A 23,691-nucleotide genomic window follows, 5' to 3' on the forward strand; every position below is an offset into this window, starting at 1 on the left:
TATTGTAATAATTAATAACATTTGACTTTTATGCATACGTTTTCTAAAATTAACTGCCTTTTTTCACACTAATCTGTCTTGTCTCTAATTGGGTTGAAATGTGTGAAAGGGAGAGAGCTTTGATCGAGAGCAATTTTCAAAGGAAAGCTTTGCTGCAGACAACATTCTTGCATTAACAAGGAGGAGTAGCTTTTGCACCAGTATCATTCCTATGGCTTAAATATAGTATTTGCACATTGGTTACAAATGGATATGGGATGTGAAATGGGAATTAAAAAAGATTGCTGCTTATATGAAGGAAAGAGATACTTGATGTTATATAAAAAGTAGAATTCTGTTGATTTTGCTTTTGGTTATGTTCAACATGTTACAGCCTTCCATTTAACTAATGCTTTTATGTTGATTTGAATATTTCAATATACAATTTGTTTCAATCTGTTATTTGCTGTGATGGTGGAAGTTAAGATCTAAAATATGCGAATGCTGGACAAGCTACCCAGAGGAAATGCCCCACCCCCCATTATATCTTTTGACCCAGCCTTTTGGAATGAAAAGGATAGAAAAAGCGTAGTAAAATGTGACTGAGCAGCTCCTATGGCAGCTTTTGGTTTAAGATCATTGTGGGAAATTGGGAGGGGGCAAACCAGTTCCAGCGATGGATTCTAGTCAGTCACTGGGCTACTTTCCAATATTCTGTGAGCAGATTGACACTTCTACAACAAGACTTCCCCTTCTCCTCTCACATGCCCTCAAGATATGGAGGGTTCCCCAACAATCCAGAATAGATCTGTGGTTATGCAGACGAGGGAACAGGCACCCATTTGAACAAAAGTGAACAGGTCTTCTGCACAGCCTCCAGGTTTTCTTTGTTTCGCTTATACTTGTCTCAGGCCTAGAGAACAAAAACCTATTACTGCCACCAATTGGATTAAGTATGTTTTGTCTCTATTGGGCTTTTTAATGCAGTCCCAGGAAAGTATGTCTCTCTTCTTTCTTTTTGTGGTTGGAAGGATAGCATATAAATAATTAAAATGCAATCCAATTAAGTTCTCCTAACTATGAAGGGACTGCAGGTGGTGCAGTGGTTTAAACCGCTGTGCTGCTGTGCTGGTTGATCAAAATGTCGCCGGTTCGAATCTGCTTGACGGGGTGAGCTCCCGTACTCTGTCCCAGCTCCTGCCAACCTTGCAGTTCGAAAGCATGCAAATGCAAGTAGATAAAAAGGTACCACTTTGGTGGGCAGGTAACAGCGTTCCGTGCACTTTGGTGTTTAGTCATGCTGGCCACATGACCACGGAGACCGTCTGTGGACAAACGCTGACTCCCTCGGCTAGGAAACGGAGATGAATACCGCCCCCTAGAGTCAGGCATGACTGGACGTTACGTCAAGGGGAAACCTTTACCTTTTAACTATGGATAGGCGTTCTCCAAACTGTGGTTAGAGGGAACCACTTTTTGGGCAATAGCCCCCCTGAAGTATTTCTGAAATATATAAATATTGCAACAGCCCAGTTTTGGTAACTTGTAGATCTGTTGAACGAAACGTTCCAAAATGTCTGTGGCTGTACAAAATTGCAAAGCTGGAGAACCCTGGAGGCAACCAGTATGGTTATTCATAGGTTCTGTGACCAGGAATGCTCTAGAGATATTCCAACAACTGATACACAAAATGAGACCAGCAGGTATATGCTAATAGTATAAGTATATAAATAGTATCCTACTTATTCCTGTGAACTATTCATGTGTCAGGTTAAAAGCTGGACCTTCTTCAGAGGGATTGATGCACACTTACTCTCTACTCAAATAGGATGCATATTGAGCATGAATACTGGATGGAGATATTAAACAATTGGTGAAATTTTGCTGTTGGAGTTCATGCTATTTGTCACCACACCTAAGAGAATTCACTGAGGGTTATGAAGGGTAGACTTGCTTATATACCATCAGGGTAAAATATGGCAGCACCCCCTTCCCCAACAAGTCTAGCTTCCCATATCCTTTTGGCTTCTTGTAATTGCCTGCAAATATCTACTCCAGAAACAGATGTTGCTGAGTTTGAAAGTATGACCTCTGTGGAGGGAAAATGGAGAGATTTGATACTTCATCCTGTGCTCTATAATATAAATCTTTTATACAAGTGAGAGGTTAAGAGGCAAAGGTTCATGTAATCTTTGCTATTTTTGGCCCTTGAGGCACTGGGCTGCAAAATGGTGGTAATTTCAAAACTGCAGAATTGCCTTTATTTCTTCAGAGCCACTCTTTTCAATTTTGCCTCCTACTGCTGCAGAAAAGTAAAAGGAACAACCCTGCAGGAAAAAACCCTGCAGTGTTCACTTCTAAGAGGCAATGGGAAATGGAGGAACATGGTTGGCAGTTGTCCTCAGGCAGCAAACTAATAATAGGAGAAACTGCTTAATGCCTATAAAAACACCTGGGCTACCTTGTCAACAGCTGTGATAAACACATCTCTGGGAGTCATAAAAGAGACATTTTGATTGGGGTGCCTTATTTTTTTAAGACTGGAGAAAGATCTGAGTGGCACTTAATTGTATAAGACCTGTGATTTGAGAGGATATGATTTTGTATTGCAACTTTTTGGGCTATAAAAGATGGGTGCAAGACTAATTCTGTGTGACACTGGGGTGCAGTGCTGTTTTTTGTTCCTAGGTATTTGAAAATTTGCGCCTTGTACAAATTTTGGATGTATAGATATGTCGAGCTTTCAGGATGAAAGAAGTGCCATTGCATCTATATCTCCCCATGCATATCTGCACAAGGAGGCTGCTATTGTGAGTTTTATAATTTATTCTTTCAGCACTTCGGGTAGGAGCTGTAGATACTTGCAACATCATCCAAACAAATGGTTCAGAAATAGTATTGTGTGAAATTTTTAACTATACAGCATTATATTCATTTCTGGAAACAACAAGTGATAAAAGGAACAGTACAACATTAGAAATAGGCTGCCACTGAGAGCTTTATATATTGTTATAATTGGACAATAAATGTTACTCTCTCCTTTGCTTTGCTTCTTGAGCGTCCTTGTTTCCTTTACTCCTCTTTGGCTGGCTTACAAATACAATAAAGAAAGGTACATAGCAAATTCAGGGGGCTTACCAGGTTCCAAAGGCTGCTCTTGGTGACTTGTGACATGCTTGCTAATCTTAGAACCAGTTCTGTTTGCTTTCTAAAGCATATACTCAGAAGCAAGGCTAAGCCAGCCAGATTTTGGGATGAAACCTAACTTCTCTGAAGAGCTTAATGTCTTAAGGCCATATGAAATGTCTAGGCTCTGCAAGGATGTGTGTGCTTATATGCAGGATCAGGGCCAACAAGGCAGGAGAGGGTCTACCTAAAACATCCGTTTGACGAAATGTGGTAGATAAAACTGAGGAGGACGGCCTTGATGTGGCAAGCTCACCATGGGTAGTTGTGAACTTGAGCTCACCATGACATCCTCTAGGTGAGCTCAAGTTTGGGAACCAGGCCCATTGTATTTGGAGCACAATCAAGTACACTGGGAAATACAAGTTTGGATATTATGGGAAATCAGAAGAAGAACAAAGGTCTATGGCAGAATCAGAAAGTGCATTGGAATAGAAAATTCTGTTTGATCTTCACTGAATACACAGTTCAGTTTTAACATTCTTCCTTGTAAGCTCAGTGTTCTTCCATGTTTGGTGTTTAGGTAAGTTCAGTGTTTGTTCCATTCCAAATGCATTTCAAGAATACCCCCATGGCTGGAAAATAACATTTGGAAAGAGAAAGTGTAAACAAATGCTGTCATCCATGGCAAATAGCAGTGCATTGTCTAAAGTCTTTAAAAAGTATATCTTAGGGATGGGCTTATGTTGCTGTTGAACTGGATCCATCTTCTGTTGCTACCTTCCAGAGTCCATTTATCAGGTTTCAGAATTTCTCCTGAACCAGGATGCACGTATTTACTGCTATTACTTACAGTCTGTGGAAGAGGGTGCATAAAGTCAGAGATTTGGAACAAATGCCCTCTGAAGAAGTGCAGTGTTTTATAGTGGTTAGAAAGTTGGGCTGGGACTCAGGAGATCCAGGTTGTCGTTTCCACTTGGCTCATGTAGGTCACTGAATGACTTGGGCATGTCACTGACTGTCAGCCTAATCTACTCTAAGAGGATAAAATGGAGTGGATGGTTATATAAGATGTCTTGGGTCCTTGCAGGAAAAAATAGAATATTAATATAATAAAAATTGTGTGGGTTTTGAGGTGATGATGGGAGGGACGCATAAGTGGCTTGTATGACTTTGTATGATATTGAAGGTGTTGTTTCTTACAGATACTAAGAACTGGAGGAAGGGGGTTGTTTGTTTGTTTGTTAGTTTGTTTTCAGGATAGACAAAATGAAGTATTTGCTCTCGATAACACTTTAGCTCAAGAGCTATCTTTGGAAGGGGAAAGGGAGTAGTTTGTTGCTGGTGCTTTCACCTTCTTTCAAAAGCAGTGACTGTGCAGTACTGATAGTTCATCCCTCTTCCAACCAAAGTGGGGATTGGGAGCAGAGCTGGTTCTACAGTTAGATGTGGCCTAGGCATCTTCTGGTGCAGGGTTAGGGTGGGGAAGGGTGGTAGGGGAAAATTTTCAATCACTTCACTGTCTTGTCAGTCAAGGAAATCATTCCTTGATAGCATGGAGGAGGCTGTGCAGGTGACTAGACTGCTGAAAGGAGTTCAGGTGTGGGATTGCTGAGCAAATTAAATGTTAAGAGCAGATAAGTCTTAATATTACTTAATGGTGAATGAAGATATGCCAAATGTTTACTGCTGGCCCCTTCTGGGCTAGCACAGATGTTACATTATCATAGTTTCCTGCGCTTGAATAAATTCTCTTTCTTGCCCACACAAACACACAGTGCATGTCACTCATAAAGAGAGCTCTTCATTGTAAGAACTGATGGGTAGTTGTGTACAAGTGGGAACAAGTGGGTGTGTTGCCTGCAACATACTGGCCTCTTCCACTTTGAACTACATTTGGTCCTTAGGCAGCCCACTGGTCTGAATTTAGATTTTAAGTGCTGCAGCCTACAAAGGAGCTAACTGATCTTGGATTGTGCAGTCAGAGTAGAAGTGACAAGCATGTTGCATGGAGAACACCTACTTGTGCACAAGATCCTACCGTTTTTAAACTGATGGGTTGTTGTTACCTGTGAACCAAATCATATACCCTCTAGTCAGCTCCAATCCTCACTTAATGAGTTCTGTGTAGAGCCGACTATCCTTAATGTTAATGGGGATTTTCCATTGTCTCTGCAAGTGACTCTGTTGAAGACCTAGTGATTTCTGGAATGGAAAAATAAAAAGGGGGGGGAGGGGCAGATACAAACTCTCCTGGACACCTTTTCCCAAAGTTTTCCCAACGTTTCCTGGTTTTCTAGGGAGCTGCTGGTGAGGAAACAAGTGAAATAATTCGAGCAAGGTTGTCAGAAAACTCAGAATGAATCTGATTGAACACAGAGTCCATCTGAAGGCCTTCTCTGGTGTAATGAGCAGCAAAGGTGTGTGTGCTGCTGCTGCTGTTGCATCAGCAGAGAACTGTTCTGTGGAGCTGTTTTGTGTGGTCAGGGATCTTCTATATACTGACCTGCAAGAGGCAGACTCAGACCTTTTGACAGCTAACTATAAAAAAATTGCTCAGCACTTTGCAGACAAAGTTGCTCAGATCTGTTCCAACTAGTATAGCTGATACTGTCCAGTGGATGAAACTGTGGCTCTGCTTGTCCTGGGAATGGAGTAATTTTTAAGCCTGAGGTTGTGGACAGAAACTTTAAGAGATGAGAGCCACAACATGTGTTCTGGATCCTTGCCCTTCCTGGTTCATAAAAGTAGCCAGATGAGGTATGCAGTGTGGCTAAATGCCTCCTTTAGTCAAGGCAGGGTTCCAGCCTTCCTGAAGGAGGAAGTAGTGAGATCCATGTTGAAAATGCCCTCCCTGAATAACATTGTATTAGATAATTATTGACCAGTTTCAAATAATCCATTTTTGGGCATGATATTAGATAAGAGCAAGGCATTGATGAGATTAGGTATCTAGATCCATTTCACTCTGGCTTCAGACCTGGTTATAGGATGAAAACAGGTTTGGTCACCTTAGCAGATGACAAGGGAAGAGTGTGCTCATCCATGTTGTTTTTCAGCAGCTTTTGATATCATTGACCATGGTATCCTTCCCATGTGAATTGGAGGTGCTCTCTTAACATTGGCTCCAGTCTTTTCTTGAGGGGTGAACCCAGAAGGTGGTGCTGGGGGACTTCTGTCTGACTCCCTGGCCATAGAGCTATTCTGTTCCATCTTCCATGCTGCTTGACATAACCATTAGGCTGCTGAGAGAGGTTGTCCGGATTGTTGAGGTTTGACATCACTGGTATGCTGATGAAATCCAATCTTTCTCTTTTCCATCCTGTGCCAAGGAAGCTATGTCAGTGCTAAATCATATGTGTCAACAGTAATGGATTGGACAAAGGCAAACAAAGTGAAGCTTAATCCAGATAAGACAGAGGTATTCCTAGTCAGCCAAAAGGTAGATTGAGGAATAGCGACAGGGTTACAGTCCCCCCAGAGACGCAGTTCTGGGGCTTGGGTGTACTTCTGGATTCAAGCTGGAGCTTGGATGCCCAGAATTCAGTGGTGGCCAGGAGTGTATTTGCACAGTTAAAATTACTGTGTTCTCTGTACCCATTCCTAGAAATGTACACTTAACAACAAAGACACAGTTGCATCCCATTTGGATTACCGTGGCGGACCCTACATGGGACAGCCACTGACAAGCATTCAGGAACTCCAGCTGGTTCAGAGAGCTGCTGCCAGACTTGACTGGGGCCGACTATAGGAAGCACTCTGCTCCTTTGCTGAAAAAGCTTCATTGGCTCCCGGTCTGATTCCTGGCATAATTTGAAGTGCTGGTTTGACCTAAAGATCCCTTTATTGCTCAGGTCTAAGCTATCTGAAAGACTGTATACTTGTTAAAGGCCTGCTCTTAACACCAAGAGAGGCCACTTTCTTAGTCTCACCACACTCAAAGGCATGCCTGCTGGGAATATAGGAGAGGGCCTTTTCAGTGGTTGCCCTAAGGCTTGGGAACCCCTTCCTGGTGGTGGTGGTGGTGGGGGGGGGGTAGATTGGCTCCCTCCCTGTTGTGTTTTTGGAAGCAGGCAAAGACCTTTCTGGTCCAGCACACCTTTGGGAATAGTCTAGACCTATGAGATGGTGTTGGTCTAGTTTTGGTCTGTATATTTTGATGTTTTATTTTGGTAGTTTATATAGTATTTTACTGATTTTATTATATTTTAACCTTTGTATAGTTCAATATATGTTTGAATTGTTTAGGTTTTTAATAATGTGAATAGAATGGGTTGAGCGTGGACATTTGAGAGGGGAGGGCTGGAATATGTTTATTGTTGCCCCTATCACATCCCTTAACCAGAAGCTTTGTGTCTTCACCAGTTCTTCTTTTTCTGTCCTATGACTTGAATGTGATACCATGGTGGTGATGCTGTTTAAAAGCGATCACTTTGCAATTATAGAATTTTGGTTTTATCCTCTGTTGCCTTTTTAAAAGTTGCTGATTATATGTTGCACATGCTTTTTAGCCAAAGCATTGTTTAAGTACTTTGAAATGCTGGTAGCATTATGCATGTTCTTGGTAATATTAGTCCATTAATAAATGCTATCTGTGGACTTTCCCTTCAGAGGAAACACTTAATATAATCAGTATAATAATAGTAAAAGATAAGCTAAGCTTATTTCTACAAAAAACTGTGTTTCAAATACATTAAAATCATAAACCAGAGCTAGGAAATTAGGACTTTTTATGGATGTCCTATGCAAATTAATCAAATTGCAAATTAATGTTAGTTGATTTTCTTGTTGTGATGAGGGTTAACTTGCTGTTATGTTTTGGTTTTCCTTGAAGTCTATCCATTTCTCTAGGACTTTGTATCTCATAGCAAGAAGCAGTAGCATCATCTAACATTTACATGGGAATAAAGCTCTGTACTGTTACAAAGTAACTTACTGGTACTTGAGTCAAAGACTTATAAAATAGTTATATTTTAAAGTATCTTTTCCCAGCCACACCAAGCTAATGGCTGGAATACTAATAGAGCAAATCAGACTTGGATTTTGGATGCCATTGTATTGATATGCTGATAGTTATGAGCTTAACTTATTATGTAATACTAATGTAGAAAAGATTTATTTTTATACATTTACTGTTTCTAGTTTAACGTCCTTCTTAAGCTTCAAATATAAATTCTGACCAGAGCAACAGTAAGCAGGATGTTGTGTGCACACACAAGGAAAAGCAGCCAGAAGGGTTGACAGATTTGATGGGAATCTGTTGATAGATTTGATGTAATTCAGACAGTGAAGGTGAAGCAGTTTTGCAATGTCAGCAAATGACAGTATTGGATCAAGGCCGGGGAATGTCTACAGATCAAGCACCATTGCCCCAGCTAGGTGGGGGTTGTGACCAACCATCCCGTGGGAATGGAGAGACTCAAGAGGTAGAGCTGGGGGCAGTAGGGGATGAGAGGTCTGATCTGGCCATGGGAGAGCAGGAGGTGGGTTCAGGGTCTACCCAGAGGGGGCACCAAGAGCTGAATAGTCTGTCGGATGTAGATGCCTCTCCTGCTGAGGAGGTGCTGACCATTGCTAGGAGGGAGCACAGGCAGAAGATTCAGCTGTCAGAGCTGCAGGAGCGGTGGAAACGGGTGGAATGCCAGTGCCCTGCCTCTGAGCTGATGATTGGGAAGATCTCTTAAATGGGACCAAGCTTAAAGGGAGGATTCAGAGAGGTTCAGCACTTTACCCTGGGTGAACGCAGAGGGGTTTGACATTGTGAAAAGGATCTCTGAAACAGTGTGTTTACTCAGAACAAGGACCGTGCCTCATGACACAGGAGACCTCTTTAAAGTCATGATTGGAAATGTGATGCCCAGTTCAAATACAATGCTAAACCAGAATTTAGGGCTACAAGGATGTGATTCCTTGAGATAATTCAGGCTTCAGCGTTTTCTCTGTTGGTACACTTGGAGGATGAGATTAGAAATACCTGCTTTGCTAAGTCAGAACCAGGAACTGAAGCGAACTTATTGATTCATTGAAGCACACTGGGGTCACAAACAGAGCTTGAACTTGGCGGTTTTGATAAAACATAATTTGAAGTAACTACAGCTTGGTACTTGCTGGACATAAAGACAAACTCTAATTGGTTTAAACCTGGAAAGATACTTAGTATTGGTATTTATAGTACACTTCCAATTTTCTTGTCTGACATACACCAGTGGAGAGTGTTTAAGTGCAAGGCTTGAGCGGGCTCATGCATAGAATGCCTGAACTATTTAATATTAGATCAGAGTTGAACTTGTGGGTTGTGTCCAGTGTTGTGCGAATGGAAATCTACTTTCACAAGGTGGCTTTCCCACCTGCTCTTGCTGCTACTACAACTCTCTGTACCACTGAAAAGCATCTCCTGGGATTTGGGAATACATTGGGAAAGGCTGGGGAATATGTCAAGGATACCTTGAGTAGGAGTGGGTAGTTTCCCAATGTTGGGCAAAGGCAGTTTACACAATTTCTTTCTTCCACTGCTGACCCTCCGTATTTTAGGCATTTCTTGAGAGTTCAAGTGGAGAGACTGTGAAGGCATGTGTGGGAGCAGGAAAGCTTTGCATAAATGGCATTCTGCTTGCCCAGCATTAGATGCATCCCATCAGAATGTGCTTGTTTTGAAATAAAGCTGCATAAAATGTCCAAGGGGATGGGTTGGTGTAGCAACTAACAGAAGATATGAACCAATTAAAGGGATATAACTCTGATGCTTCCTTGACTATGTAAATCTGCAACAGTTGAGTGTTCTGGATTTGTTGTCTCACTCCAGTGTTCAGATTTATTAGTAGGTAGGAGTACCTCTTACCCATTCTGTCTGCCATGGATACTCTGAATCTTTTCTCATTAAGCTATAATGACAGGCAATCAAGACTAGAATATGAAGCTGTCTTGTTGAATAGAATCATGTAACCCCGTATTGTATAGGCCCTATACTTGGGATTCTGTTCAGTACCAGTAGCATTGCTCTAAGTTCATTGTGACCAACCTGTGTTTATAAAATATTGCAGGCATTTTCAGGAACTACATGACTGCAGAGAATAATGGTATTTTGGTTTGTGTTTGACTAGCTAGAGAAAAGTGTTCAGAAGTTGAAAAGTCATTATATTCCCCATGCTTCAAAAATGTTCTCTGCTGTACAATTCGTTCCTTAATTTCCTGCATTAAAGATGAGGTCTCAGACTATAATGATTAATTAGACTATCACAATGTGGTTAATTATGACACAGACTGTATACATTTCAAACTGTAATTAGCCTTTCATGAATAACTATAGGAACGTAAGCTAATAAACACCGTTGCTCAATACTATGTAACTTATATTTTAATAAATTCAGGCAGAGATATTCAGTTTCTAGTAATTTGAAGCAGTCTGAAATAATGAAAAGTTGTTATAAAAATTTAATTTCTGGCTTATTTAGTTTTTGTCCTTTAAGGTGCTAAAGTGGAATTGTCCTGTTCAGCATAGCTTCAATTCTAAAAGCGTTCCCTTATTGTAAGACACGTCTTGGGAGATGTCTTGTCACAAGGGTGATTTATTAACCCTTGTACTGGTGAAGTTAGAGCTCTACTAATAACTGAATTTTGGTTAGCTCAGTCTTCTCAGACCTGTTTTGAATAATAATTCTTAACTCTGTTGCATGAAAACCAGGAACATGGGAGGAGGAATAGCTTTCTTCTTGTGGGGCCCCACTGTATACCAACTGTCCAAAGCTCATGTGTGATATGGCTTTATTTTATGATTTAATCATAAGAATAGCAGGAACAATGCTTGAGATGACTATGAAATGGTCTTAAGCTTAAAGAAGATGTGCCAGTGGGAAATGCAACAATGTGGTAGTGGTCAAGGGACAGAACCCAATATAGAAATTCTTTAGATGAAAGAATTTTGAAGAACACAGAGACTGGGTTCACACAATGTGACAACCCACCCTAAAAATTGAGTATGGGTGCTGTGGGCTGGCATTGAACAATAGTTTGTTGAAAGGTGTACCGGTTGAAGCCAGTTGTGCCAATAAGCAATGTTTTGTTAACCATGTACAATCCATGAAGTGAATCTATGAGGTGTAGTTGGATTGTGAACTGTAGGTTGTTAGTAGCTAACAAAGCATGGTTTGTTAGTGCATCTGGGTTCACAGAACACAATAGCCTAGAACACAACAACCCATAATCAGCCTAAATTTAGTCGTGAGCATGGATTGTCATGCTCAAGACTAAGCATGACAATCCATGCTTAGGCTAAGCATGGCAATCCATGCTTCAGTAAGCCACTAAGACAAGTCTTACTGGCTTACTGAACCTAGCCAGTAAGACATCTGTTGAAGAATGCTGGGTGGGAGAGCTTGGCACTGGACCAATTAACATTGTGAGCTCTCACCTGTGACCAGAGCATTGAAGTACATGCAGTGAGGCTGATAGACACTTGAATTAACAGATACCTTTCCTGTCTTGTCTTCTGGCTCCTTACTCCTAGAGGAGCAATACAGACCAGAGCAATCTGCCTCAGCAGGTCTAGGGCCTCTGGGGCACAAGCAGTCAAGCTCCCAGGGAGCGAGTGACCAGAGTGAGTGAAGGGGGGGGGGAGTAAACAGGAGTTTGACCAGGGAGGTCAAGGGGGAGGTCCCTAACATTTTTCCCTTCTTTTCTCCTCTCTTTCCCTTTACTCCCCCCACCCCCATACACACACTTGCTTTCTTCCTTGTAACACATTCCCATTTAATAGTATGAGTGTGTTGTTAAACTTTAGTGAAGACAAGAGAGAGCACCAATTGTCACAACAGCCCCCCAAGACAGAATCACTAAGTTTGCGTGAACAGTGGGCCAAGGAGACTCCACAGTGGTGGTGGCCTGCAGCCACCGTGCATTGTTTGTTTACTTACCTGAGAGCAACATGGTTTACACATGGAACCTTCACAAGCTAGTAGCTCTGTTAGAAGAAAAGGTGAGAGCACTGGGGCAGCAAGTGTCCACCCTCAAGATAATAAAACAAAATGAAGAGTTTTTAGACAGAGCAGTGGAGCTGCAACAGCTAAGAGTAGTCCAGAAGCAAGAAGTACATCAAGCTGAGGCAGAAGAAGAGAACCCTGACGGAAGGGAATGTGAGGAAAAGCCTTGGAACAGGGTAACAGATGTAGAAGACACTCTGCACCAGTGGAAGCAGTGGAACTCTCAAACTGCTTTAATTTACTTGAGGAAGGGATGGGTGAGAAACCCACTGTGAAAGAACTACATGACACAATGTGAAACTCTGAAATTAGACAAAAGGGCAAGCAAGCAAGGAAGAAGGACACCAAATTTTGCAACAACAAAAGGAGAAGAGTGATAGTTGTGGGAGAGTCTCTGTTGTGCAAAATGGAAAAATGTGTATTGTGGCAACCCAGAGAATCACCAAGTATGCTGTCTTCTTGGCACCAAGACTAAAGTTATAACCAGTAAGTTCATGCAGTGTTTAAGAACACACTGACAAATACCCCTTCCATCCGTGAGAGAACTAATGACACTGCCAGAAGAAGCTTTGATGAAATAACATCGGACTTTGAAGCTCTTGGGAGGAAAATAAAAAAAGTGGGGCTTTGATAGACTTCTCCCCAGTCTTACCAGTATGTGGAAGAGGAACTGATAGGAAAAGAAAAATTCTTCAAGTAAATGGCTGGCTACGATAGTGGTGCTGTAAAGGGAGATTTGGATTCTGGGACCACAAGCTAAGGTTCCTGGAAGATGGACTATTGGGGAAAGATGGGCTGCACCTCACAAAGAACAGAAAGCATGTGTTTGGCCACTACATGAAAAAGTTCATCAGAAAGACTTTAAATTGAAATGTACAGGAGAGGGAGACCTGTAGCATGGCATACCATCATCTGACAAAGACTTATATATTTCAACAGAGAAAAAGCTTCAAGCAGGGTCCAACACCAGTTTTCCAAAAAATGTAAGAAAATCAGGACACAAGAAGAATGAACTTCGATGTCTCTACACCAGTGCCCAGAATATGGGAACAAACAACATGAACTTGAGCTCATGGTACATGAGCGCAATTATGATCCCATAGAAATAACTGAAACTTGGCGGGATGACTCACACAACTGACACTCTACAATTGATGGGTACACCCTGTTCAAGAAAAATAGAAAGGGCAAAAAGGGAGGTGGAGTTGCACTATACGTAAGAGACACATGTATCTGCACAGAAATACAAGAAGAGGAACTTAGTAGCCCCACTGAAAGCATCTGGCTTAATTTAAAGGGAGTAAAAAGTAAGATAAGCATAGTTATTGGCGCCTATTACCAACCACCCAGTCAAAAAGAGGACAAGGATACAACATTCAAAAAGTAACTTGCCAGTGTTTCCAAGAAGAATTATGTTGTCATCATGGGGAACTTCAATTTCCCTGATACATGCTGGGAGACAATTTCTGCCAAACATGCCCCCTCCAAGAGATTCCTGACATGCATTGCAAACAACTTCTTCCAGCAGAAGGTAGAGGAAGGAATGAGAGGATCAGCTATCCTCAGTTTAATACTAATGGGGGATGGTCTGGTGGACAAAATAGCAGCCATGGGGGCGCTGGGGGAAAGGTGACATAGGTTAACTGCAGTCAAACACATGTCCTGGACTTCTAGAAAGCCAACTTTAACAAACTTAGAAAATGATAAGTGAAGCGCCATGGCAAGTCACTCTTAAGTGAAAAGGATTCTAAGAGGGCTGGGCAATCTTGGAAAGGAAGATTCTCCAAGCACAACTATGAACAATTCTAACAAGAAAAAACTGTAGAAGTCAACAGAGGAAGCCCACATGGCTCCACGGAAAGTTAAGTGACAAAAGACTGAGGTGTTCAATTCTTACTTTGCCTCAGTCTTCTCCCACCAGAATTTGTTTGTTTGTTTGTTTGTTCGTTCGTTCATTCATAACTTTTCTAGACCAACCCTTACTTAGGGCTTGGGATGGTAAAACAGTATAAAATAAAACACAGCATCCTAAAAATTCCAACCAACAATAAAACCCCAATTAAAACAATCAGATCTTAAAACATTGGGAAAATAAAAAGGGTTTTTGCCTGGCACTGTGAAGAGCAAAGGCGAACCTCTCTGGGAAGGATTTAAAATACAGTGCAGGATTTAAAACAGATTGAAGCTAAATTCTTGGGAAAATTCCTGGAAAAATAAGTACCAGAAAGAGTACAATGTAGGTGCCAGGTGAGCCTCTCAGGGAAGTTTGTTTCCCATAATTTGGGCAGAAAATAGGCACCTTATCAATTTTGCACTCTTAATAGCTGGCTGGTAGCTTACTGTAAGGTTGAAGATGGGGATAGCAGGTTGGAAGTGTGTATGGAATTTGACGATCATAGCTATGTGGTATTAGACCGCAAGAGCAATTTGATCAAGGTTTTCAATCTGGTGTGTGATACACGTATGCATATTCAAGATCCCTCTATCTGGATTAGTAAATTGGTTGTGACAGTGATGATGAGCAAAGGGGTGGGAGGAGCTGTGCATATGTTTAAGAACTCGCTGCCATTAATTTATTGACTGTTTTTTTAGATCTTTCTTTTAGCCTCAGATGCTCCCTATGAGAGAAATGATGGAAGGAAGTGGGCTGGACAACTAGGCATGGTGAGGTAGGAGGCAGGTAGATGTAAAGCTACTAAACTTTTTGTGAGGCCTTTAACAACTTTAACTTTGAGGTCTCTGTGTTAAGCTTGAACTATTATGTGAGATGTGTCCTGCAAATGGATCCTTGTGACAATGATTGAGAGATGTGTGTTTGTTTATTTTATTTAGTAAACTTCTATGCCACCCCATTCACCGAAGCCGATGTTGACGTGCTGGTGTGTTCAGATACATTCTTATCACAGTAAGCAGAGGATGGGGAGTGCTTGAGGAACTCTGGGCATACCTACTCATCTAAGGCTTCTGTAGCACAGAGAAATTAATGTCAAGACAGGGGAAGTACCATCTCATGCTTAAATATAATAATAGTAGCAACCTGTTCAGTTTGTTAAAGTTTGGCTTTAAATTTTCAATGAATGTGTATTACAGTCTATATTGTATATTGTACACTATTTATTGTATTTATATATTATATTGTATATTACAAATTTTTGTATAGTTCCCATAGAGTTTTAGCTAAAGTAGCAGCAGCAGCATTCTGAGCCTGTACATTCCTTGACTTCTGTAGCAATTGGAATGCTATATGTGTGTTTAGTTTCTGAAAATGGAAACATGATTCTGGTTATCATTCATATTGATATAATATTCTGTATACTCTGTATTCAGAGAAGCAGTGTAACTTAGAAAACTTTAGCAAGCTGTCCAGTTTAAACACATTTGGGTGTGTTAAAGAGTCTCTGCTAGTTTCTTTTTTCAGTATGGCATTGTGCCACTTGAGATGTAATACACCATATAGTTACAACAACCACCATATCAGAACTCTGGAAGAGACAGTAGAAGCCACAATTGACAGACTACTTCCTGCGCAACTTGCTGATGTCTTGCTCTTCCACTTGCCCGCCCTTCTTTCTGATACCTGTTCCTAAATCCTGCCTTCTGGGCCCTTTGCCCCTAACATTATTAATCATTTTTTACATTGCTTCCATTTTAACTTTCCTTTTCTTTGATACTGCTTCCATATGAGGTCTTATGAGAGGCAAATTGATGACCTTTCCCTCCCTTTCAGATATTGGACTGCAAATATTTGTTTCTTAAGCAGTTGGAATATTTGTAAACATTAAACAACCCCACAAGGGACTTCACACCGATGCAAGTCAATTGATTTCAACCAGTGGGCAGCCATATAAACCAGATAGTGTACTACATAGAGAGAGTGTAACATTTTCATGATTATGTGAAAATCCTGAGCCTTGTAGGTGTTGGTTAGTTGTCTTTAAATTCATCACACAGTCGCCTTGAAATATGAATATAAAGACTGCATTATCAGTCTGTGAATCTCTTTCTGTATCAGTGAGTCAATGGAGATGTGGGATGGAATGTGTATGTCATTTTGGGATGAAATGTGTATGCCTTCTTCCTTTGTGCTTGTTAACTGAAGAACTGGTTAATTAGAATCAAAAGGCGGATCTTGTGCCCTGTATTGTATAGGTACATATTTGTTTTGGATTTTTATATTTTTAAACATTTATTCTGTAGCACAAGATGTTCAACCGAGTTATCTAGTTGTAATTGTTTTTGCACCTTTGAATCATCTTTGTTTTTCCTGAAGCTACTGATCTTCCAACAACTCCCCTAGCCTGCATCTTGGTATCTTTTGCTCTCCCTACCCAGCATATGTTTAGCTACTGTTGTTTCTACTTATTTCACAGAACTCTTGACTTCTTAACAGAAGGGTATGAGGATGTAATCCAATGATGCTGCTTGTTAGCTTCCAAAGTCAGAGGATTGTAGACATCCTGTGCAGGGTGGGAAAGGCACAGTGATGAAAATTCCCTCTGCACTCTTCCTGCCCTGCAAATCAGCTAGATGGGCCATTTTGGTTGTCTGACTTGAGCACTTTGGAAGGGAACAGACTGATATACCACCAGATACACCCTACGTAACAGGACTGGTCTCCTTCCCTCTCTGGTCTCCTTCCCTCTCTGGTCTCCTTCCCTCCCTTTAAGGCAGGGGTCCTCAGACTTTTTCAACGGGGCCAGTTGAGAGGTGCCGGCGGCACGTGTGGGCTGGCGAGGGGGCGGGGCAGGGTGGGCGTGTGTGGCAAGGCAGCGGCTTGCTCGCTCGGAGATCATTTTCTCTGAGCAAGGCCAAAACGATCTCCGCGCAAGCAAGCCACCGCCTCCCCACACATGCAATGAGGTGGTGGCCAGACTGGGCAGGGCGAGTCCAAAACCTCTCAGGTGGGCCAGATAAATGGGCATGCCGGGCCAGATGCTGCCCGTGGGCCGTAGTTTGAGGACTCATGCTTTAAGGTCTCTCCTGTCACCTCAGAGAGGAAACGATCACAGTTCTTTTCATGCTGGCATTGAGTGGTGTTGGGTTGAATGCTCCAAGTGCAGATTCACAGCTCTGTGATTGGATTTGAAAGATCCTGTTGCCATTTAGACGATGTCTAAGGCCACAGGATTGCTCTGTCCATTTAATCACAGCAATAAAATTTTACACTGTGTGTGTACATGCACACTTGGCTGCAGTTCATTGAGACAGAGGGATATGTGACCTAAAACATTCATGAAAACACTCCACATTCCTTTTACTCTAAATTGTATTTGGAATGTCATGCAAGCTCACAATCCCTTGACTAGTATTCATGGTCTATTAAAATAAAGCCATAATGTAACATTGAAAGGATGATTGGAAAAGTCTAATTTGAAGCTTAAGTGAGAAAGTGAAGAAGAAATGCAGCTCACACGTTATTCTAAATTCAGTATAAAGTATTCAGTATAGAAGTTGTTCTTGGTGCTAACTGAAATAGATATTGGTCATAGAGATTTGATTTACTGTATTATTTGATAGCCTTCAAAATAATTTTACCAGTGCATATATTAATCCTGCTCAAAATACAGTGGTGAGAAACCCCCAAGATTATTACTAAAGGATAATTAGCAGAATGAATCTGAGTTAATAGGTGCGACATCCAATTATTTTCTGCCCTGGAGATAAATTTCAAGTGAAGGTTGAATATTATAGCCGTGGCTTAGCTCTCCTGCCTGTTCAAAGTCACATTGAGTGGATAGAAGTTATGGCATGTAAAAAGAATTCTTTTCTGCCATTGGTATTGCAAATTGATTTTTAGAAGAAGCGTGTAGTTGCTCTAATGGGATGCTTGTGTGGAAAGGGCTTCTTGCTAACTTCCTGACATCTGTCTAAATTATATTGATTTAGCATGAGCAAAAGAATACCTGACTTGCACAAAACGTTTTAAAACTTTTTGTGAATTCTGTTTCTTCTGTTCATATGATCTTAATACTATGGATTGGTACCAGAAAATTGTGAAATGGTCATAAAAACAGGTGGCGAAAATCCATGAAAAGAGAACTACAAAGTAGAACTAGCTGGCTGACTGGGGAGAAAGGAGGAATGATGGCAGCAGCAATCATCCAAATATTGGCTGAAAAAGACTTGCAAACTCTTCCAAAAACCTACTAAAGAGGTAAAGATCCTTCAGGAAGGAAGTTCTCTTCCTTGAAAGCAATGCTCATACAGGTATTGCCTCAAATCATTAATATTTTGACCTGTTGCAAAGACAGGATGACAAGTACGTAGTACATGTTGATTAGACCAAAGTTGGTGTATAATGAGGGAGAGTTCTTAAGGTAAAGTAAGTCAAAATCAGTGCAGAGGTCCAGAAACACACTGGTAACTAATGTTAATTGATGCAAAGTAGACTTGTCTCTTCACATTTTAAAGGTGATATGCAGTGATTTTGAGAATCTGTTCATATTGCCAACTCATCTTCAAGTTTCACATGTAACTCATTAAAGTAGTGAAGTCTGGATGTTACATAAATGTGGACCAGTACAGAAAGAGGATTCTACTTGCACGGTAAGTGCAGATGGAAAAAGACACTCCTAATAAAGCCATTCTATTCATCAGGAAGTGGAGCTAGTCTAGAGTATTTATGTGACCCATATATTTCACATATAAACTTATTCCCTTTTGTCAATGGCAATTCCTTATATTTCAATAATTGTTTGACTTCCACTTTTCTATGGGTCCGACTTCCTGACATGGGTCCAGAACAGAAGTCTGCACCTGGGTGTACGTAGCTTCCGTATAGCCTGAAGTATCTGATCCTGCCTAATCTTGGAAGCTAAGCAGAGTCAGGCCTGGTTAGAATCTGGGTGGGTGTCTTGAATGTATGATTCTATGTTTATTGTTGTAAACAGCCCTGAGAGTTTCACCTAGGAGTGGTATAGAAATGTAATAATAATAATAGTAATAATAATAACAGTAATAATCATATCTGTGGTGTAGGTGTTAATGGCATGTTGATTGTGCTGTTGCTTGGGCTTAGGATAACATCCAGCCTTTTGGAACCCCATAGAAGTCATCTCCGAAGTGGACCTAATATCCCCAGTGATAACCTTTGAGTCTATTTAGACATAAGACAGATTTATCACTGGACTGTTTTCCTTAAGACACTTGGCCAATGTTTCAGGTGATCCAAAAATGCAGTGGTACCATGTGAAAAGCTGCTGGGGGGGCTTTCTGCTGGTCTTACTTCCTCCATGGTGCTCTCCAGACAAATATTGGTACAGATGCAATCTCTGTCCTGTAACTAGACTGCAAGCCAGGTAGCTTGCATTCCTGTATCTGAATGGGCGATGCTCAGTGTGCTGGATGAGTGAGTTTGTGCGTATGATTAATCAAACGTCAGCCATGCCAGTGTGTTAACTGGATAAACTAATAGTAGTTCAGTATAGCCAATTACTCACAACCTAGTATTTACTGCAGTGGGATTGCCTGTCCTGTCTTTGGCCTTGCCCTACTATAGTGCGAAATTTATTTATGAGCAGCATTCTTTCTGTTTTCTAAATGATGATTATTGCATACTAAGCAAAAGGGATCTGATGCTATAATTAACATTGTGATATTATTGCAATGCCATCTGTATGCACGTTGTCCAGAGGCAAAAAGAAAGGCTCCTCTTTCTATGGAGCTTACAGTCAAAAATAGGCAATGGAGATGACAGAAGGAGGACATGAAATGGAAGAAAGTGTAGCAAGATCTGTATATCAGCAAATGCAGTTGTTCAGATTTAAAACTTGATTACTGTTTAGAATGTGAATGAAGGCAATAAGCCAAAGGCAACATGAGGAAAGTAGACTTTCAGGTGGGATTTGAACATACAGTGTGTGCCTGCTGATGTATGGAGTTCCCTGGTTACAAGGCAGAAAGGGAGAATGAGTGGTGTCATTTTAGAGACCTTTGGGTGTTAGTATTGGCAGAGTAGCAGCCATGGGTAGAGACATGTGAGGAGACTGGATGAGGCAAGCCTGTGGGAAGTTATGAAAGTAAGACTGAGAGTTGATGCTAGATGTGGAAAACTGAGTAGCTAGCAAAGAAATCCTGTAACGGGTGCAACATGCATTACTGTCTCTAAGTTTGCAGAGGAGGCAGGATTTGGGCAAGATGTGACCACACTACTTGTCCTTTTCCTTTGGGCTCTGTTTGCTCAGGGGGAGAAAGCCAGGGGAATAAAGGCAACTACTTCTTACTTTGGCACTGTTTGCTGGCTGCAGATGAACAGTTAGTGCTGAGAAGGAAGAAGACCACCAGGGGGAGGTTGTGAGTCTCCCTTTGGGATGTCTTATTGAGGGCCTAGTGATGCCACTACCTGTGGTTGGCAGCCTCGACAGACCCAAAACCTGCCCGTTGGAGCCTGCATTCCCAAGTGCTGCTTTAAGGGCTGCTTCTTTCAAAGGCATGCCAACTGTAGGAGTAGGAAATAAGATCAAAGGCATAGGTCAGTAGTATAGTGAACCCTTCGCCTGCAGAAAGTACAGGCTCAGCCCTTTACATCTATTGAAATGTAGCAAATATGGTAAGGGTCCTATGTGAGGCTTTGAAGAGCTGCTGCCAGAATAAAGAGTACTGGACTAACTAGGTCAGTGGTCTGACTGCATGCTAGGCAGACTCATTTCTTCACTCTGTCATTGTTTTATTTTCTCTGTTTTCCTCCAGGCTATGAGGGTTTCTGCAAAGCCAGCAGTCAGAGAACGAAAGGATAACTATTGCTTAAGAAGAATACATTGCCTGGCTGAAAGTATTTTGGAAGTTCAAAATATTCAATCAATGTTTTGTTGGGATATTTTGAGCCTACTTAAGAGAGGTCAGAATATTAAAGTAGCTTTTGCTAGCTAAAATAATGAAACTTACATGGACCAGTTCCAGTATTCAGATGTATTAATGTATTGTATGTATTCAAACTTGTATTTGAGTCAAGCAATTCTCACTTAGATATCCCCATGCAGTTTAGTTGCTTGTAAAAGGAGTAAAGCTGAGAAGACACTTGACACATTAAACAGGGTAAATGGCACTTCCATTTATTTTTACGCTTCTGAGGGGCTCGGTGCAATTGGATTTGTAAAACTTTCTTGTTTAAAATAAGAGTAGATGAGGTGGTGGGGTTTGCAAAATACATTTTATTAAGATTTTTGTTTGCATAGTGTAAATAAGTGTAAGCATAAATGAGACAGAATGCAGGCCTAAAATGGAAAGAATCCTGAACTACTACTCCAATTCTGTTTTATCATATGTTGTCTAAAACACACACACACACACACACACACACAGAGAGAGAGAGAGAGAGAGAGAGAGAGAGAGAGAGAGAGAGAAACTATGATCAGAATTACTGCAGATTCCTGAGAGAAAGCAGTAACTTGTCCATGTTACTGGATGAACTGGTAAAGACTGGGAAATAATTGTTTTTTTTCCAATCTCTGAACTTTATGATAAGCACAGAATTGACAATGGGATGTAGGGCAGGTTTCAGATCGTACTGCTTGTCATTTTAGGGAAAGCTGTTGGTGTAATCTTAGACAAGGTGGGGATGGGTGGCAATGAACAAGTCTGCCTAGCATCCTGGTGTCTGATGCAGAAAATCAAGGTGCTCTGGTGATAAAAATATAACAGAAAAGGATAGAATGGACAGTTATTCCCATCATTACTCCTCCAAAATCTTTTAGATAGGGATCTCCCCTCCCTCTCTAAAACATATGTGCCAGTTCATGGGCATCCTTTGTGGTGGTGTGGACATGGGGAGAGTGAAGATTCTGATGGTCTGTAGGTCTTGAATGCCTCTTTTTTATTGTAAGCTGTCCCAAGAGATCTGTAGGGGACGGGATAGAAAAGCTTTTAATAAATAAATAGAATTTTCCATGTCTGGAAAAAGTCAAAACAAAGTAAACGTATAAACTTAAGCCTATTTGCATGCATTTCCTAATTTTTATGAATCATACAGGGTGCAGAAGGTTAGTTTTTTCCAGCACATCAATGTGTGTCTTTAGAACGGGTGATATAGCATGTAGCTGTGAAAGTTTGTGACTTTTTACCAAAGTAGCTGGCAGATTTACTACTACTGTCACTCCTATTTGTTTTTGGGACAGCAGTTACCACATTTTACATTTTTCTTCCCCTGCAGACAAAACAATTTGATTTTTTAGATGCCACTTCTGCATTTTCTTTCCATGATGTTAATTAAGCCAGTGTGAGTGTAAGATGGATAGCCTGATGTGCAATGCTTGCTGTTTGGGGAAATACCATGTTCCAGAACTGTAACATGAGTGCCACATATACATAAATAAACCTTGCTGATCACAGTTTCTGCAACAGTTTGTATTGTTTGTGTGTGTTGTTGTTGCCAACTGAACTGTCTTAATAGACCATAGGAGTGACAATATAAACAATTTTTCCTAGAGATTGTTGATCATTTTCTTTGAGTCATCCATAATTTATTCCATACATTTTTCTCTATTAACCCCATTGCATTGTCCCATATTTTAGTCCATCTGACACATTTGTGTCTGTCTGTATAAGATCTGGATACACTATGGAAACAAACTGTTTTGTACTGACCATATGGTCTAATAATAGACCTTTATATTTTATGATACTTCTAGTCATACTTTGTCTTACTGGAAGAGTCTTAATAAGTTGATGGAGAATTAAATTCAGTTACATTCTTGTAGCTTTTCTTCTAATTTTGCTATGCTGAGAGATTTTTGTAGCATTTTATAAAACTCTTGCTTATGTAAACGAACAAACTTGAATGCAACAAAAATGGAAGAAGTTGGGATATTTTCATGCTAGCTGGCACATTTATGATGCAGAGAAGAAGAGCTGGTTAGCTGAAATATTCCTAAACATTCCTATTTGTTTTGCATGTGATTTTTAGGCAGTAAGGTAAAACTCTCTTCTACAACCTTCTCTTTGGGAACTGTTACTTATTTCTTTGATGGAAGTTCTTTCAATAATATTATTTCCAGGGACATAAGAAACTCAAAGATGGCAGTTTTATTTTGCTCGTTTCACATTTCACTTGGCACACCCATTTGGTTGCTGTAGATCACAAACTGCCACAAACTGGCAGAGATTTTCTTTGAAATAAACACAACATCAAAAAGCCAGTGACTGTGTGGCATATTACACTCCATTTCCAGAAACAGTGTTTTGAGAACAACTGTAAACAGTTCATGCTTACAGCAAGTTTGCTTAAATACATTTGATTTTTCTGGCATGGAAGGAGAAGGTAGAAAGGAACTGGTGGGTTTGTGTTAAGGATTTGTAATTCCACATAGGCGTGGCTGGAGGCCATGTGAATTTTGCCTGACCATATGCAGGTCTGGACCTGGTCAGGGGTTGTTGTTGTTGTTAGTTAGTTGCGAAGTCGCATCTGACCCATCGCGACCCCATGGACAACATTCCTCCAGGCCTTCCTGTCCTCCACCATCCCCTGGAGTCCACTTAAGCTCACACTGATTGCTTCAGTGACTCCATCTAGCCACCTCATCCTCTGCCGTCCCCTTCTTCTTTTGCCGTCAGTTGTTCCCAGCATTAGGCTCTTCTCCAGGGAGTTCTTCCTTCTCATTAGGTGGCCAAAGTATTT

The 23,691-nt window shown here is 40.9% G+C and overlaps 1 protein-coding gene across 4 annotated transcripts in view; it reads left to right on the forward strand.

Moving 5' to 3' along the window:
• Positions 1–23,691, forward strand: part of PARD3B (par-3 family cell polarity regulator beta) — a 648,538-nt gene that overhangs the window by 44,781 nt on the left and 580,066 nt on the right. The window contains exon 1 of one of the 4 annotated variants that reach the window (XM_044431730.1): positions 19,983–20,916. The exons of the other annotated variants lie outside the window; for them this stretch is intronic. The gene's annotated coding sequence lies outside the window, so the exon portion shown is untranslated. Of the gene's footprint in view, positions 1–19,982; positions 20,917–23,691 lie in introns of those variants that run through there. 4 annotated transcript variants of the gene reach the window in all.

The sequence above is a fragment of the Varanus komodoensis genome, unplaced genomic scaffold (genome assembly GCF_004798865.1).
Source record: "Varanus komodoensis strain SLA01 unplaced genomic scaffold, ASM479886v1 scaffold23, whole genome shotgun sequence".
NCBI classification, from domain to species: domain Eukaryota; kingdom Metazoa; phylum Chordata; class Lepidosauria; order Squamata; family Varanidae; genus Varanus; species Varanus komodoensis.